Source organism: Nomascus leucogenys, chromosome 22a (genome assembly GCF_006542625.1).
Source record: "Nomascus leucogenys isolate Asia chromosome 22a, Asia_NLE_v1, whole genome shotgun sequence".
NCBI classification, from domain to species: Eukaryota; Metazoa; Chordata; class Mammalia; order Primates; family Hylobatidae; genus Nomascus; species Nomascus leucogenys.
The window spans coordinates 28,373,598-28,390,320 of record NC_044402.1 but is presented as its reverse complement, the minus strand read 5'-3'; the positions used below and the strand labels follow the sequence as shown (position 1 = coordinate 28,390,320).

Below are 16,723 nucleotides of genomic sequence, written 5' to 3'. Positions count from 1 at the left end.
AGAGAGCTCCCACTATGGTAGCAGGGATTCTCAAGCCCCTCATGCCCCCCAGGCCCTGTGAGGCCCTGTGAGCCAGAACCACAGCCTCTGCCATCTGCCTCCCACCCATCACTGGACCAGTTGTGCTCAGAGAGCACACGAGGCAGCCAACATGGTTCCAGCCCTATTTAGACAGATGGCGCCAGAGCCCAGAAATAGGCTTCAACCTGGCCCCCATCCTGGCTCTGCTGCCCCTGAGGGGTGGTGCATTTCCATCCAGGGGACCTGAACTAGGCTCACATCTTGTCCTGCCCCCGCTCCCCATCTGCCTCTCGGCTTTTATGCATGCCCAGGTCTCCTCCCGGAATGTTCTGCCCTGTCCTCCACATGGTAGGAGGCCCATGTGTCCTCAGGCTAGGAATGAGATGCCTTGAGGCCAACTGGCTGGGCTCAAATCTCACTCAAGGACAATAGTTCCCCTCTTGGTGGTGATGTGAGGACACAGGTGCTCTCGTGCTTCTAGAGTCTTAGCACAGCACCTGGCAGGTAATAAGTGCTCAGTTAAAGTGATCTAGTGCTGTTTGTCTTTTTTTTTTTTTTTTTTTGGTAACAGTTTAATAAAGTATTCATAAAATGTTCCCAATAGGCTGGCTAAGAGCAAGGTAGCAGATAGAAAACCAAGTGGGAAATGTTTTGTGGTCACATCCACAGCAAAAGAGAAGCTATCCATCTTTTAAGAGTTGCCTTGGCTGGCACCTCCTCCAGGCAGCCTTTCTGGATTCTCCAGGGCTGAGGCAGGAGCTCCTCCTCTGTGCTCCCAGTACTCCTTGAACAGAGCTCCAGAGTGCAGCTATGTGGTCTTGTTATGGTCTTCTTAGGGGTCTGTGTACCCACTAGAGCCTTGTGTCTTGCCTGTAGGCACCCTGAGTTCAGGGAACAGAGTCTGGACTGTAATTTGCTGAATAAATTATTTTGTGAATGATGGGTGGGAGAGACAGTGAGACTGAAAGAATCAGCTTGAGCCTGCCTTTTCCAGGGCCTATCCTAAAAACACCACGCTGCCCACACCAAAGTCTGGGGGTCAGATGAGGGAGCTGAAGAGCCTCCCTCTCCTGTTCTGTGGTCTAGGATAGTGATTCTCAATGTGAGGTCCCTGGCCCAGCGGTATCAGCATCCTTCAAGGACTTGTTGGAGACAGAGATTCTCAGGTGCTACCCAAGACCTGCTGTGGCAGAAACCCTGGGGCAGGGCCCAGCGATCTGTGGTGTAACAAGCCCTGCTGCTGATTGTGACCCACCGAAGTGTGAGACCCATTACTGTAATGTTTCAAGGGTGTGCGTTCACTTTCCCATAAACTAACACCAAAGAGGAGAGGAAGTAGAGTGTCTCTGGGAGTGGGGTGGTGGGGCTCTTCTCTGCTGAAGGCTTCCAGGACATGGCTTCTACTGGACCCCCACTCCTGAGGCTGAGATCATTGCACTCACAGGGCAGGTGTGATGGGGACACTTGAGATGACCCTGCCCTCTCTCAGGTGGCCCTAGACCAGACAGGATGCTGCTCTCACCTGGCCTTGAGTCCATTCCATCCCCACTGCCATTGCCCAGCATCCCTTCTAGGTGCTCTCTGCAGCAGGGGCCCCAGGGCAGACTTCTGGAATGACACAGCTAAGGGAGACCCTAGAGATCATTGGCTAAAAATACATAAATTCACACAAGCCCCAAAACACACAAGTGTATACAACTCAACATGCACACATATGAACACATAAATATGCATGCAACCCAAAACACAAGCATCTAAAACCCAAATTATAATCACAAACACATTCCCAAGCACAACCAAATACCCCTCAAAACATACTCAGATACACACACACGCACAAACACATTGACACACACACCTCAAAACACACAAGCACCAATGCGTAGACCCACTGTATTGGCTTCCTAGGCCTCTGCAACAAATTACCACAAACTGTGTGGTTCTGAACAACAGAAAGTTATTCTCTTCCAGTCCTGGAGGCCAGAAGTCTGAAATCATGGTGTCGGCAGGGCCGTGCTCCCTCTGCAGGACCTAGGGGAGGATCCTTACTTGCCTCTTCCTAGCTCCTGGGGGTTGTCAGCAGTTCTTGGCATTCCTTGGCTTGCAGCTGTCTCGCTCCAGTCTCTCCCTTTGTCTTCTCATGGCCTTCATCTAAGGACACCAGTCGTTGGATTCAGGGGCCACCCTCATCATGTATGACCTCATTTTAACTAATTACATCTGCAAAGACCCTATTTCCAAACAAGGTCACATTCCGTGGTTCCACGTGGATGCATTTTGGGAGGATACTCTTCAACCCAGTAGCTCTGCACATCCCAAACACATAGCTATAGAGGCAGACAGACATGCACACACACACACACACACACACACACACACCACACCCCTCTACCTGGCACATGGAACTGAGCTCCTGAGAGGAGAGAGACTCCCTAAGTGTCAGAGCTATTCACTCCTCCTCTCTGGGTGTCCAGCACTGAGAAGCCCACATCCTTATTACAACACTTACCCAGTGATGCTGCTTTTCAGTTTGGTTTTGCTGTTTTGTTTTGTTCAAAACGGTTAGGTATGCATATAGTACAAAATTCAAAAAGCAATAAAGACACTGGGCATGGTGGCTCATGCCTGTAATCCCAGCACTTTGGGAGGCCAAGGTGGGTGGATCACCTGAGGTCAGGAGGTAGAGACCAGCCCGGCCAACATAGTGAAACCCTGTCTCTACTAAAAATACAAAAATTAGCCAGGCCATGGTGGCACATGCCTGTAGTCCCAGCTACTCAGGAGGCTGAGGCAGGAGAATCACTTGGACCCAGGGGGCGGAGGTTGCAGTGAGCCGAGATCCTGCCACTTCACTCCAGCCTGGGCAAAAGAACGAAACTCCATCTCAAAAAAAAAAAAAGCAATAAAGAAAACAGAGTGAAAGGTAAGTCTTCCTCGCCATCTAGTTCCCCGCCCGGAAAACAAGCACTGGCAACAGTTTCTTGTGCATCCTTCTAGAGGAAATGGAGACACACAGGAGGCAGCGTTCTCCATGTGCCACCTGCGTCTTACTTTTCCTGCCTGGCCATGCACCCGTTGTTCTTTATTCTGGCTACTTTCACACCACTTGGGTCTCCTCCCCCTGACTGTGTGTTGCTGAGGACAGGCCATATGTAATGGATCCCTGCCTCTTCAGCGCCTAGCTCGGGGCTGGCCCAGAGCAGGTGTTCAGTGCAGGGTGGCTCTATCTAGACAGTAATAAATTGTCAACAGCTGGTTAGATCTGAGTGTCACTGGCTGCAGAGCTTTGGTTGATCAGAGCCCACCCTGGCAGCAGCAGGAGGTGGGGTGGGATGGCCCCAGTAGGCTGCTCCTGCTGGCAGGCACCTCCCCACTGGCAGCCTCCAACCCGGCTCTAGCTGGAGCTGACTCTGGGGTCAGAGCCTCTGCTGCTATATCCCTATGGCTGCTTCACCTCCTTCTCCTCCCTCCTGCTCCCTCCAGACTCCTGTGGAGGAAGCAGTCAGGGGAGAGGCTGGAGGGAGAACCATGCTGCCCGCCTGCTGGCATGTTAGCCCAGGGGCCTTGCAGACAAGCTGAGCTGAGCCATTGCCCAGCCTTGCTGGCTGAAGACTTAGTGGGGACTTGTTACCACGGAGATGAGAATTGCAGCAATAACTCAGGGTCAACTGGATCCTGCAGCTTCACCAGTTGTGGTGAATGTATTTGCTCCACAACACTCAAATATGAGATGCGCCACATTTTTTTTTTAATCAAAACAGAAACAGATGCCTCAGTCTGAGATTTTGCCATGATAGGCTTTGAGCAAAGCCCTAGAGGGAGACAGAGGTGGGCAAGGGCTGCTCAGCCCCCTGAAACTGGAAGCCCAGGGAAATGCTCACCAGCAGCTCCCTTTGTCCCTCTGTGGAAGGAGGGCTTAAGTTAGATGATTTGTAAGATCTCCTCCAGCCAAGACACTCTGGGTTTGACATCATGGGGGCCAAATGAGTCCTACCCCAAGCCACTGCCAATCTTTCCTTCCTCTGCAAATATTTGTAAAGCACTCAACTCTATCCAGCACAGCAGAGGAAATAATCAGCAAACACAGCCAAGGGCTCTGTTGTCAAGGAGCTTCCCTTTGCGGGGAGGTATGGGGAGTCAGCCATCTGCTACGTCATCCCGTAAGCAACATCGAATGTACTAGATACAACAAGGAAAATTACACTTAACTTTATTGAGCCATTGCAATGTGCTGGGCACTGCTCTAATGTTTCATGTGAGCTGGCTCTATTAAACCTCACATCCACCCAGTAAGGTAGGTGCTATTAACATCTCCATTTTACAGATAAGGAAACTGAGGCACAGGGAGGTTAAGAAGCTTGCCCAAAGACATGGGGCTAGTAAGTAGCAGAGGCAGAACTTGGGCCCAGAGAGTCTAGTACTAGAAATCCACATTTACTGCATATATGATGCCTGCCTCCCAAGATGCTCAGAGGCATGGGACTTGGGGAGCTGGGCCTGGCCTGAGCTCTTCCCTAAGGAAGAAAAATGGAGCTGAGATTAACCAGGGGGAGAATGAATCAAGTAATGGGAGGGAGAACCTTCCAGGTGGTGGGACTGGCATATGCAAAGGCCCTGTGACAGGAGGAAAGGTGGCATGCTCCAGGAACTGAGGGAATGACCTAGGAAGCTGGAGATGGAAGTGAGGGGGAAGTTTGACACGATGAAGCCAGAAGACTAGGCAGGGCTGCACACCCAGGCCTTGCTGGCCAAGTTAAGGAGAGCGAAGAAAGCCCTTCTAGCTGATTCCATCACAGCCTGGTCCAGGAGGCCTCTCTGGGCACTGCAGATTGGGTTCGGTGCATCTGCGAGCCCTTCTCACACTGTGTTATCACTGCCTTTCAGCCAAGGCCTTTCTCGTTCACCTAGAATGAGCTTGAGGACGGGAGGAACACATCTCATCCTCTTTAGCAACCCCTACTGGGTAGAGAACTCAGGAAAGAATAAGAGAGAACAGTAGGTTGGAAGGGAGAGTGAGATCAGCAAGACCTGGGGGTGTACCCAGAAGGGTCCCTGAAGAAAGCAGAGTTGAACTGGGCCTTGCCAATGGAGCATTCCTGTTGGAGGAGGATCAAGGTCCTCCACAGAGGGGAGGAATGGAGGGGGCACAGACAACCAAGGCCTTTGATGGGCAAGGGGCCTTCCATCGGCTGGAGCTGAGACTCATTGTGGGGAGCTGGGGGAGGTGAGACTGGAGAGGCTCCTGGGGCCACATGGGCCTTCCCTAGTCCCAGCCTCTGCCCTGGAGCAGGCCAGGAGCCGAGAGCTCAGATGTCAAAAGGAGCAGGGAGCTGTGCAGAAGCTGGGGCCTTGGCTTTAGATCTCCACCCCCGCTCAGCTGCTAGCTGTGTGACCCTGGGCAGGCTACGCACCCACTCTGGGCCTCAGCATCCTCATTTGTAAATGGGGACAGTTGCCACCTCTCCTCTGGCAGGACTGTTGGGGGCCAGGTGAGACGATGACTTTGTAAACATACTTTGTCACCTGGAGGAGAGCACACATAGGCCCTCCATCAGGCTCAGAGGTAATTCAGAGGCCAGGCCCATTCAGGACCCCACCCCCTACCTCCTGGAGGCTACCATTTCTCTTTTGTTCCCTTCCCTCTAGGAGTCTAGGTTTAGACCACCCCAAAAATGACTAGAGGGGCCTCAGTGGCTACTATCTTCCACTGATCCATTGAGTGGGTGGGGAGGTGGGAGGGGCAGGGCAGGGGGCTGGGGAGGCTGCCTCTGCCTGCCCTAGTGAGAGCTGTGCCGGGGAGGCCTCCAAGTCCCCTTCCTGATCACTGCTCCTGGGATTTGATGCTGTAGTCAGCACAGTACCACTGCTGTCAGGAGGAGCCACTGACCTGGGGTGGAGCAGGGAGGGAGGCTTGCCTCTGGCTTTCAGGCAGATGCCCAGGGATCTGGTGGCCACTTTGGCTTTCATGGTGCATCACCTTGGCTTCTTGATCTGCCTGCACATGGCCCAGCCAGGCCCTGATCGGGGACGGAGAGGAGGTGGCATTGGATTCAGGCTTTGATTCTTTCTGAGTAGGCAGCCTGCACAGGAACCACTGGGCTGCATGTCACCGTGAGAGCTCAGTCCCTCCACCCTCTCCTCCCCATCGACAAGTCTGAGTGGCAGCTGATCAGAATGAGGACATTTGAGGAAGGGAAGAGGGATTTGATGCAGGAGGAAAGCTTGGTTACATGGATGCCTGTCAATCTCAAGCCTCTCTTTTAATATATGATCTTTTTCTAATTAGAAGCAACAATACATGTTCATATTAAATAGTTTTTCAACTCAGAAAAAAATGTTAAAGACTATTAAAAGAATGTGATATAATTTTAGTTTTTTTCTTTTATTTTTCTTTTTAGAACCCAGATCATTTCATTTAACAGCATTGTATCCTGCTGTTTTTATTTCCTATTTTACCTTTTTTTTTTTTTATTATACTTTAGGGTTTTAGGGTACATGTGCACAATGTGCAGGTTTGTTACATATGTATCCATGTGCCATGTTGATTTCCTGCACCCATTAACTCATCATTTAGCATTAGGTGTATCTCCTAATGCTGTCCCTCCCCCCTCCCCCCACCCCACAACAGTCCCCGGAGTGTGATGTTCCCCTTCCTGTGTCCATGAGTTCTCATTTTTCAATTCCCACCTATGAGTGAGAACATGCGGTGTTTGGTTTTTTGTCCTTGTGATAGTTTACTGAGAATGATGTTTTCCAGTTTCATCCATGTCCCTACAAAGGACACGAACTCATCATTTTTTATGGCTGCATAGTATTCCATGGTGTATATGTGCCACATTTTCTTAATCCAGTCTATCGTTGTTGGACATTTGGGTTGGTTCCAACTCTTTGCTATTGTGAATAGTGCCGCAATAAACATACGTGTGCATGTGTCTTTATAGCAGCATGATTTATAGTCCTTTGGGTATATACCCAGTAATGGGATGGCTGGGTCAAATGGTATTTCTAGTTCTAGATCCCTGAGGAATCGCCACACTGACTTCCACAATGGTTGAACTAGTTTACAGTCCCACCAACAGTGTAAAAGTGTTCCTATTTCTCCACATCCTCTCCAGCACCTGTTGTTTCCTGATTTTTTAATGATGGCCATTCTAACTGGTGTGAGATGATATCACTGTGGTTTTGATTTGCATTTCTCTGATGGCCAGTGATGATGAGCATTTCTTCATGTGTTTTTTGGCTGCATAAATGTCTTCTTTTGAGAAGTGTCTGTTCATGTCCTTTGCCCACTTTTTGATGGGGTTGTTTGTTTTTTTCTTGTAAATTTGTTTGAGTTCATTGTAGATTCTGGATATTAGCCCTTTGTCAGATGAGTAGGTTGCAAAAATTTTCTCCCATTCTGTAGGTTGCCTGTTCACTCTGATGGTAGTTTCTTTTGCTGTGCAGAAGCTCTTTAGTTTAATGAGATCCCATTTGTCAATTTTGCCTTTTGTTGCCATTGCTTTTGGTGTTTTAGACATGAAGTCCTTGCCCACGCCTATGTCCTGAATGGTATTGCCTAGGTTTTCTTGTAGGATTTTAATGGTTTTAGGTCTAACATATAAGTCTTTAATCCATCTTGAATTAATTTTTGTATAAGGTGTAAGGAAGGGATCCAGTTTCAGCTTTCTACATATGGCTAGCCAGTTTTCCCAGCACCATTTATTAAATAGGGAATCCTTTCCCCATTTCTTGTTTTTGTCAGGTTTGTCAAAGATCAGATAGTTGTAGCTATGCGGCATCATTTCTGAGGGCTCTGTTCTGTTCCATTGATCTATGTCTCTGTTGTGGTACCAGTACCATGCTGTTTTGGTTACTGTAGCCTTGTAGTATAGTTTAAAGTCAGGTAGCGTGATGCCTCCAGCTTTGTTCTTTTGGCTTAGGATTGACTTGGCGATGCGGGCTCTTTTTTGGTTCCATATGAACTTTAAAGTAGTTTTTTCCAATTCTGTGAAGAAAGTCATTGGTAGCTTGATGGGGATGGCATTGAATCTATAAATTACCTTGGGCAGTATGGCCATTTTCACGATATTGATTCTTCCAACCCATGAGCATGGAATGTTCTTCCATTTGTTTGTATCCTCTTTTATTTCATTGAGCAGTGGTTTGTAGTTCTCCTTGAAGAGGTCCTTCACATCCCTTGTAAGTTGGATTCCTAGGTATTTTATTCTCTTTGAAGCAATTGTGAATGGGAGTTCACTCATGATTTGGCTCTCTGTTTGTCTGTGATTGGTGTACAAGAATGCTTGTGATTTTTGTACATTGATTTTGTATCCTGAGAATTTGCTGAAGTTGCTAATCAGCTTAAGGAGGTTTTGGGCTGAGACAATGGGGTTTTCTAGATATACAATCATGTCATCTGCAAACAGGGACAATTTGACTTCCTCTTTTCCTAATTGAATACCCTTTATTTCCTTCTCCTGCCTGATTGCTCTGGCCAGAACTTCCAGCATTATGTTGAATAGGAGCGGTGAGAGAGGGCATCCCTGTCTTGTGCTAGTTTTCAGAGGGAATGCTTCCAGTTTTTGCCCATTCAGTATGATATTGGCTGTGGATTTGTCGTATATAGCTCTTATTATTTTGAGATACGTCCCATCAATACCTAATTTATTGAGAGTTTTTAGCATGAAGGGTTGTTGAATTTTGTCAAAGGCCTTTTCTGCATCTATTGAGATAATCATGTGGTTTTTGTCTTTGGTTCTGTTTATATGCTGGATTACATTTATTGATTTGCGTATGTTGAACCAGCCTTGCATCCCAGGGATGAAGCCCACTTGATCATGGTGGATAAGCTTTTTGATGTGCTGCTGGATTCAGTTTGCCAGTATTTTATTGAGGATTTTTGCATCAATGTTCATCAAGGATATTGGTCTGAAATTCTCTTTTTTGGTTATGTCTCTGCCAGGCTTTGATATCAGGACGATGCTGGCTTCATAAAATGTGTTAGGGAGGATTCCCTCTTTTTCTATCAATTGGAATAATTTCAGAAGGAATGGTACCAGTTCCTCCTTGTACCTCTGGTAGAATTCAGCTGTGAATCCATCAGGTCCTGGACTCTTTTTGGTTGGTAAGCTATTGATCGTTGCCACAATTTCAGAACCTGTTATTGGTCTATTCAGAGATTCAACTTCTTCCTGGTTTAGTCTTGGGACGGTGTATTTGTCGAGGAATTTATCCATTTCTTCTAGATTTTCTAGTTTATTTGCATAGAGGTGTTTGTAGTATTCTCTGATGGTAGATTGTATTTCTGTGGGATCGGTGGTGATATGCCCTTTTTTGTTTTTTATTGCATCTATTTGATTCTTCTCTCTTTTCTTCTTTATTAGTCTTGCTAGCGGTCCATCAATTTTGTTGATCTTTTCAAAAAACCAGCTCCTGGATTCATTAATTTTTTGAAGGGTTTTTTGTGTCTCTATTTCCTTCAGTTCTGCTCTGATTTTAGTTATTTCTAGCCTTCTGCTAGCTTTTGAATGTGTTTGCTCTTGCTTTTCTAGTTCTTTTAATTGTGATGTTAGGATGTCAATTTTGGATCTTTCCTGCTTTCTCTTGTGGGCATTTAGTGCTATAAATTTCCCTCTACACACTGTTTTGAACGTGTCCCAGAGATTCTGGTATGTTGTGTCTTTGTTCTCGTTGGTTTCAAAGAACATCTTTATTTCTGCCTTCATTTCATTATGTACCCAATAGTCATTCAGGAGCAGGTTGTTCAGTTTCCATGTAGTTGCGTGGTTTTGAGTGAGTTTTTTAATCCTGAGTTCTAGTTTGATTGCACTGTGGTCTGAGAGACAGTTTGTTATAATTTCTGTTCTTTTACATTTGCTGAGGAGAGCTTTACTTCCAACTATGTGGTCAATTTTGGAATAGGTGTGGTGTGGTGCTGAAAAAAATGTATATTCTGTTGACCTGGGGTGGAGAGTTCTGTAGATGTCTATTAGGTCCACTTTATGTAGAGCTGAGTTCAATTCCTGGATATCCTTGTTAACTTTCTGTCTCGTTGATCTGTCTAATGTTGACAGTGGGGTGTTAAAATCTCCCATTATTATTGTGTGGGAGTTTAAGTCCCTTTGTAGGTCACTCAGGACTTGCTTTATGAATCTGGGTGCTCCTGTGTTGGGTGCATATATATTTAGGATAGTTAGCTCTTCTTGTTGAATTGATCCCTTTACCATTATGTAATGGCCTTCTTTGTCTCTTTTGACCTTTGTTGGTTTAAAGTCTATTTTATCAGAGACTAGGATTGCAACCCCTGCCTTTTTTTGTTTTCCAGTTGCTTGATAGATCTTCCTCCATCCCTTTATTTTGAGTCTATGTGTGTCTCTGCACGTGAGATGGGTTTCCTGAATACAGCACACTGATGGGTCCTGACTCCTTATCCAGTTTGCCAGTCTGTGTCTTTTGATTGGAGCATTTAGCCCATTTACATTAAACGTTAATATTGTTATGTGTGAATCTGATCCTGTCATTATGATGTTAGTTGGTTATTTTGCTCGTTAGTTGCTATAGTTTCTTCCTAGCCTCGATGGTCTTTACAATTTGGCATGTTTTTGCAGTGGCTGGTACGGTTGTTCCTTTCCATGTTTAGTGCTTCCTTCAGGAGCTCTTTTAGGGCAGGCCTGGTGGTGACAAAATCACTCAGCATTTGCTTGTCTGTAAAGTATTTTATTTCTCCTTCACTTATGAAGCTTAGTTTGGCGGGATAGGAAATTCTGGGTTGAAAATTCTTTTCTTTAAGAATGTTGAATATCGGCCCCCACTCTCTTCTGGCTTGTAGAGTTTCTGCTGAGAGATCAGCTGTTAGTCTGATGGGCTTCCCTTTGTGGGTAACCCGACCTTTCTCTCTGGCTGCCCTTAACATTTTTTCCTTCATTTCAACTTTGGTGAATCTGACAATTATGTGTCTTGGAGTTGCTCTTCTTGAGGAGTATCTTTGTGGCGTTCTCTGTATTTCCTGAATCTGAATGCTGGCCTGCTTTGCTAGATTGGGGAAGTTCTCCTGGATAATATCTTGCAGAGTGTTTTCCAACTTGGTTCCATTCTCCCCATCATTTTCAGGTACACCAATCAGACGTAGGTTTGGTCTTTTCACATAGTCCCAAATTTCTTGGAGGCTTTGTTCATTTCTTTTTATTCTTTTTTCTCTAAACTTCCCTTCTCTCTTCATTTCATTCATTTCATCTTCCATCAGTGATACCCTTTCTTCCAGTTGATCGCATCTGCTACTGAGGCTTCTGCAATCTTCGCGTAGTTCTCGAAACTTGGCTTTCAGCTCCATCAGCTCCTTTAAGCCCTTCTCTCCATTGGTTATTCTAGTTATCCATTTTTCTAATTTTTTTTCAAAGTTTTTAACTTCTTTGCTATTGTTTTGAATTTCCTCCCGTAGCTCAGAGTAGTTTGATTGTCTGACGCCTTCTTCTCTCAACTCGTCAAAGTCATCCTCCATCCAGCTTTGTTCCATTGCTGGTGAGGAACTGCATTCCTTTGGAGGAGGAGAGGTGCTCTGTTTTTTAGAGTTTCCAGTTTTTGTGTTCTGTTTTTTCCCCATCTTTGTGGTTTTATCTACTTTTTGTCTTTGATGATGGTGATGTACAGATGGGTTTTTGGTGTGGATGTCCTTTCTGTTTGTTAGTTTTCCTTCTACCAGACAGGACCCTCAGCTGCAGGTCTGTTGGAGTTTACTAGAGGTCCACTCCAGACCCTGTTTGGCTGGGTGTCAGCAGCGGTGGCTGCAGAACAGCAGATTTTCGTGAGACCACAAATTCAGCTGTCTGATAGTTCCTCTGAAAGTTTTGTCTCAGAGGAGTACCCGGCTGAATGACGTGTCAGTCTGTCCCTACTGGGGCGGTGCCTCCCAGTTAGGCTGCTCAGGGGTGAGGGACCCACTTTAGGAGGCAGTCTGTCCGTTCTCAGATCTCCAGCTGGGTGCTGGGAGAACCACTACTCTCTTCAAAGCTGTCAGTCAGACAGGGACATTTAAGTCTGTGGAGTTTCTTGCTGAGTTTTTGTTTGTCTGTGCCCTGCCCCCAGAGGTGGAGCCTACAGAGGCAGGCAGGCCTCCTTGAGCTGTGGTGGGCTCCACCCAGTTCAAGCTTCCTGGCTGCTTTGTTTACCTAAGCAAGCCTGGGCAATGGCGGGCGCCCCTCCCCCAGCCTCGCTGCCGCCTTGCAGCTTGATCTCAGACTGCTGTGCTAGCAATCAGCGAGACTCCGTGGGCATAGGACCCTCCGAGCCAGGTGCGGGACACAATCTCCTAGTGTGCCGTTTTCCAGGCCCGTTGGAAAAGCGCAGTATTAGGATGGGACTGACCCGATATTCCAGGTGCCGTCTGTTTCCCCTTTCTTTGACTAGGAAAGGGAACTCCCTGACCCCTTGCGCTTCCCGAGTGAGGCAATGCCTCGCCCTGCTTCGGCTCGCGCACAGTGCGCTTCACCGACTGTCCTGTACCCACTGTTAGGCACTCCCTAGTGAGATGAAACCGGTACCTCAAGCAGAAATGCAGAAATCATCCGTCTTCTGTGTCGCTGGGGCTGGGAGCTGGAGACCGGAGCTGTTCCTATTCGGCCATCTTGGCTCCACCCCCCCTATTTTACCTTTTTAACATAGGCATGGAGTCACCTGTCCTCCTCCCCGTGTCTCCCTGAGTCACTGCCCAGCTCCCAGGGGCCTGGGTGACTGTGACATCCCCACAGCTGCCTCTGCCTTCTGTCTCCGGCGCCCCCTGGGCACCATCATAGCTGCTTACTGACGCAGGGGCATGGGCAGAAAGGCATGAGTTGGGGTCCAGGGTCTGGAGGACAAGGAAAGGAAACTTCCTGGCAAGGAGAGGCATCTCTGTGGGGGTCCCAGAGGTGAGATGGATGGGGTGGGGAAGCCAACACACTCAGCTTCCAGCCTGAGTCCAAGTGGCCACCTTCTCCCCTGATGGCATCCCAACTCCATCTGCCACCTGCAGAGGTGTTAAGAGGATAAGTTTCTTAACCTCTCTGGGCCTGAAATTCCTCATTCATAAGATGGGATAATAATAGAAGCTGCCTGGTCCTTCTCTTTAGCTGAGAGTCCCTTAGATGTAGTACAGATGTGGGAGGCCATCTTCCTGTACCCCAGAAATATAATCCTCCTGGAATTGGACAAAGCCGCTCTCTTCCCACTTGTGCCTTCAGAGGCTGCATGATGTAGTGGAGCCAGACACTTGGATTCCAATCCTGCCTCTGTCTCTCTCCAGCTGTGTAACTTTAGGCCAGTTACTTAACCTCTCTGAGTCTCAGTTTCTCTATGTGTAAGATGGGGATACTGACTCTTACTTCTTAGGTTGCTACCTATCAGGTTGCTTGTGAGGAATAACCGATGTTCAGTGGGATAGCCATAAGAAGGCCTGGCCCATCACAAATGCCCATGTCCTTTCCTGCCCCTTTCTTCTCCTGAGGCCCCCTCAGGGGCTACACCAGTGTGAGCCTGGAGTGTGGTCCCAGTATTCCCTGTCAGCCTTTCCTTTTTTCAATGTACTTCTGTCTTGAGCCTAGCAGCTTCATTCCTGCTTGTTGGAATCAGTGTTCTCTGCCTCGAGGGTGGCACATAGCAAAGTGATCAAGAGGGGGCTGTGGAACCAGCCCCCCAGCTCAGGCCCTAACTTCATGGTACTAACTCCCTGATCTGGGCAAGTCTTTTAATCTCTCTGGGCCTGAAATTCCTCATTCATAAGATGGGATAATAATAGAACCTGCCTGCTCTTTGTGCAGGAAACAAAAAACACTCTAGGAATCTTAAGCAAAACCAGGACTGGGACATGATGCTGTAGTCAGCTTGATTCATACAGGGAATCGCAGGGTCTCGAAATCACTGGAAGAATTAGAAGCTGGGTCTTCAGAACAGAGCAGAACTGTCCCTCCAGACAAATTACTCCTCACCCAGTCAGGAGGGCCATTACTGGAGCCACGGAGTCCACGTCCTTTCACCTGCTATCCAGGGATGAGAAAACTGCTGCAGCTTTTGCCACAATTGCCTCTCACACCACCCCCTCCCTGGGAGCCAGAGACTGGGCATTGAACTTCCTGCAGAGAATCCCTTCCTGTCCTCGGCATGGCTTGTCAGCAGAACACCGCCTGAGCACCAGGGAGATCGCCTCCTCCTAACCTCTCCTCCCTTCAGCCTTGTAAATCTATCTCCAGCATGTCTAATTGATGGGCTCTAATCTGTATCCAGAACCCCAGCTGCAAGGGAGTGTTGGGAATGTACCTTTTAACTTTTCAGCTTCTGCAATATAGGAAGGCACAGAGGTGGGAATGGAGCTGAGGGTGTAAACCGTGTCCCACATGCAACCTGATAGGTTTAACCCAGTCGACACCTGAAGAGACTTGGCACAGGGCCTGGCACATAGAACTCACTCAATAAGCGTTAGCTGTTATTCTTATTCTTGGGCTGGGGCAGCAGCGAGAATTGTCTGGCCCTGCCCACAAGCCCTGGCAGAGAGCAGCAGAAGCGGAAATGCCTTTGCCCAGCATGGTGCTGTCCATGGTGCTGAGAGCCCTGCTGGACCCAGCCAGGGGCGGCGAGATCATTGCTCTGCCTGCATTGTGAGCCCAATGGAAGGTGGAACTCCAATCCTCTCACCCCATGCTGAGGCTTCAGGAGCGACTGCGGCGGAGGGGACGTTTGGGGACCTCTCAGGGAAGGCTGGCTTCGATCCTATGAAGAGGACAGCAAAAGCAACAACTTACGTTTGTGGCACAGTTTACAGAAAGAGTCTCCATGCACTATGCCCTTTAACTAACCCTCATAACCACCCTGGTATAGGCAGGACAGATATGATCTTTAAGAAAAAACTGAATAGCAAGAGGTTAAGTAGCAGCTGATAAACAATAGAGCCAGATTCACACCCAATCTCCTTACCTGCGGCTGTATGCTCCCTCCACTCCCTGCAGTGACTGGTGGAGGGAAACTTGGTAGCCAACGTGCGCTATGCGGGGGCAAAAACTTGGGACTCATGTACTCTGTGCACTGTGCAAATGTGTACAAACCACCTACATTTTATTCTTTCCTACCCTTGAGTGTGTCTCTGGGGAAAGGGCCTTCTGTCTCTCATTGAGGCCTACTAAGTGATGGTCTTTGGGAGAACCATGGAAAGTATAAGAGAAAGATGTGGTCCCTACTATCAAAGAGCCCATGGATTTGTTGGTGAGCTGGCTGCTCATGTGCATGGAAAAGTGAGAGGATAGTCCCGGGCAGTGGTTGCAATTCCAGCTGTGTAAAGAGGGTGGGAACAAGGTGCAGACAGGGCTGGTAATCTGAAAGAGGGTTCAGAGGAGTAGAATATAAGCTGGACTCAGGGACTTTAAATGCTGATGGGACCAAGGCTCACCCAAGTCCAGGAGGAAGTGGCTCAAGCTGTGTAGGGGTGGGGCAAGCAACTCTGAATAAGGAGGCTGGCAGGGCAGAACAGAGGATACCATGAGGAAGTAGCCAGGCCAGTGGCCTCTAGGATAATGGGAGGAATACCAGAGCCTGGAACTTCCAGTGAAGAGGTGGTGTGGGCCTCTGTAGATCTTCAGCCAACTCTCCACAGATTCGGGACCAGCTAGGGGTGGGGGCAGAGATTGCATGGGAGGAGAATATAAGGACCAGCCTCATGAACTGCCACACTGTGACATGGTTTAAGAGGCACTGAGGTATCATCCTTTATCCCCAAATTTCCCCACCCTCTCTCCTTATTTAGGAGGAGTGAGAAAACTTTTTGGGTCATCAAGAACTCCTTCTCTAGGTGCAAATAACCCTGGAAATCTCAGTCTGGTGCTTTTATGTCTTGGCTGCACACAATAATTAATTAGAGATTCTCATGCTTAATGTCTGGGGTGGAACATGAGTATCTAGATGTACTAAACACCTTCTAGGTGATTCCAGTGACCCCCTCCCAGGCTAAGGAGTCACTGAAAGCACTGAGTGGGGAGCCAAAAACCCCCAGTTCTATTCCCAATCCACCATTTTCCCTAGCCTTAAGCAAATCTTCATGTCTGCTGGAGACTCAGTTTCTCCATGTGTAAAGCTGAGCAAACCACTCTTTGTTGTGAAGAGTTGAGGAGTTTGAGGATGATATGGAGCAGGGAAGGGCTTACTGATATTTAGGGAAAGATTCATGGCCAGCGGACATGTCAGTGGTGAAGGACGTGAACCAGAGCCCTTCATTCCACTGACACACCCTCCCTCTCCCCACATTTCCTCCAAAAGCACCCAGCCCCATAGCCGTGAGAGTGAACCTCACTGAGAAGGGGGGCCCTCAGTGAGAAGGGGCAAGTGGTGGTGAGGGCAGGGCAGGAGACCTGGAGAAGAAGGAAGAAGGGGAGGTTGGAGTGGATGCCCATGACCAGGAATCCCAGCTTGTTTAAGTCCAGAACCATGGGAGATAAACTTACCTGTTGTTAACAAAAAAGTGATTAATTATTGAAGCTACTGAGAAGGCTAATTGGCAAGGGGGCAGGGCGGGAGCTGTGGCTTTGTGCACTCTGGTGGTCATGGGATTGGGGAGAAGGTGGGGGTGGCTCCCCAACCATAGCACCTTTTCCTAGCACATGACTTGTGGCTACAGTGATTCTCTAATCCAAACCAAAACACATGCCCTATGGACCAGTTCCTGAGAACTCATGGGGATGGTGGAGCAGACTGGGCCCTGGGCTGT

At 48.0% G+C, this 16,723-nt stretch overlaps 1 protein-coding gene and 1 non-coding gene across 8 annotated transcripts in view; one reads left to right on the top strand and one right to left on the bottom strand.

Moving 5' to 3' along the window:
• TMEM63C (transmembrane protein 63C) overlaps positions 1–16,723 on the top strand; it is a 150,936-nt gene that overhangs the window by 85,837 nt on the left and 48,376 nt on the right. The gene's annotated exons all lie outside the window — the stretch shown is intronic.
• LOC115832669 lies at positions 611–737 on the bottom strand. Its single transcript, XR_004028187.1, has one exon. It is a non-coding gene; the product is annotated as a small nucleolar RNA SNORA32 (small nucleolar RNA).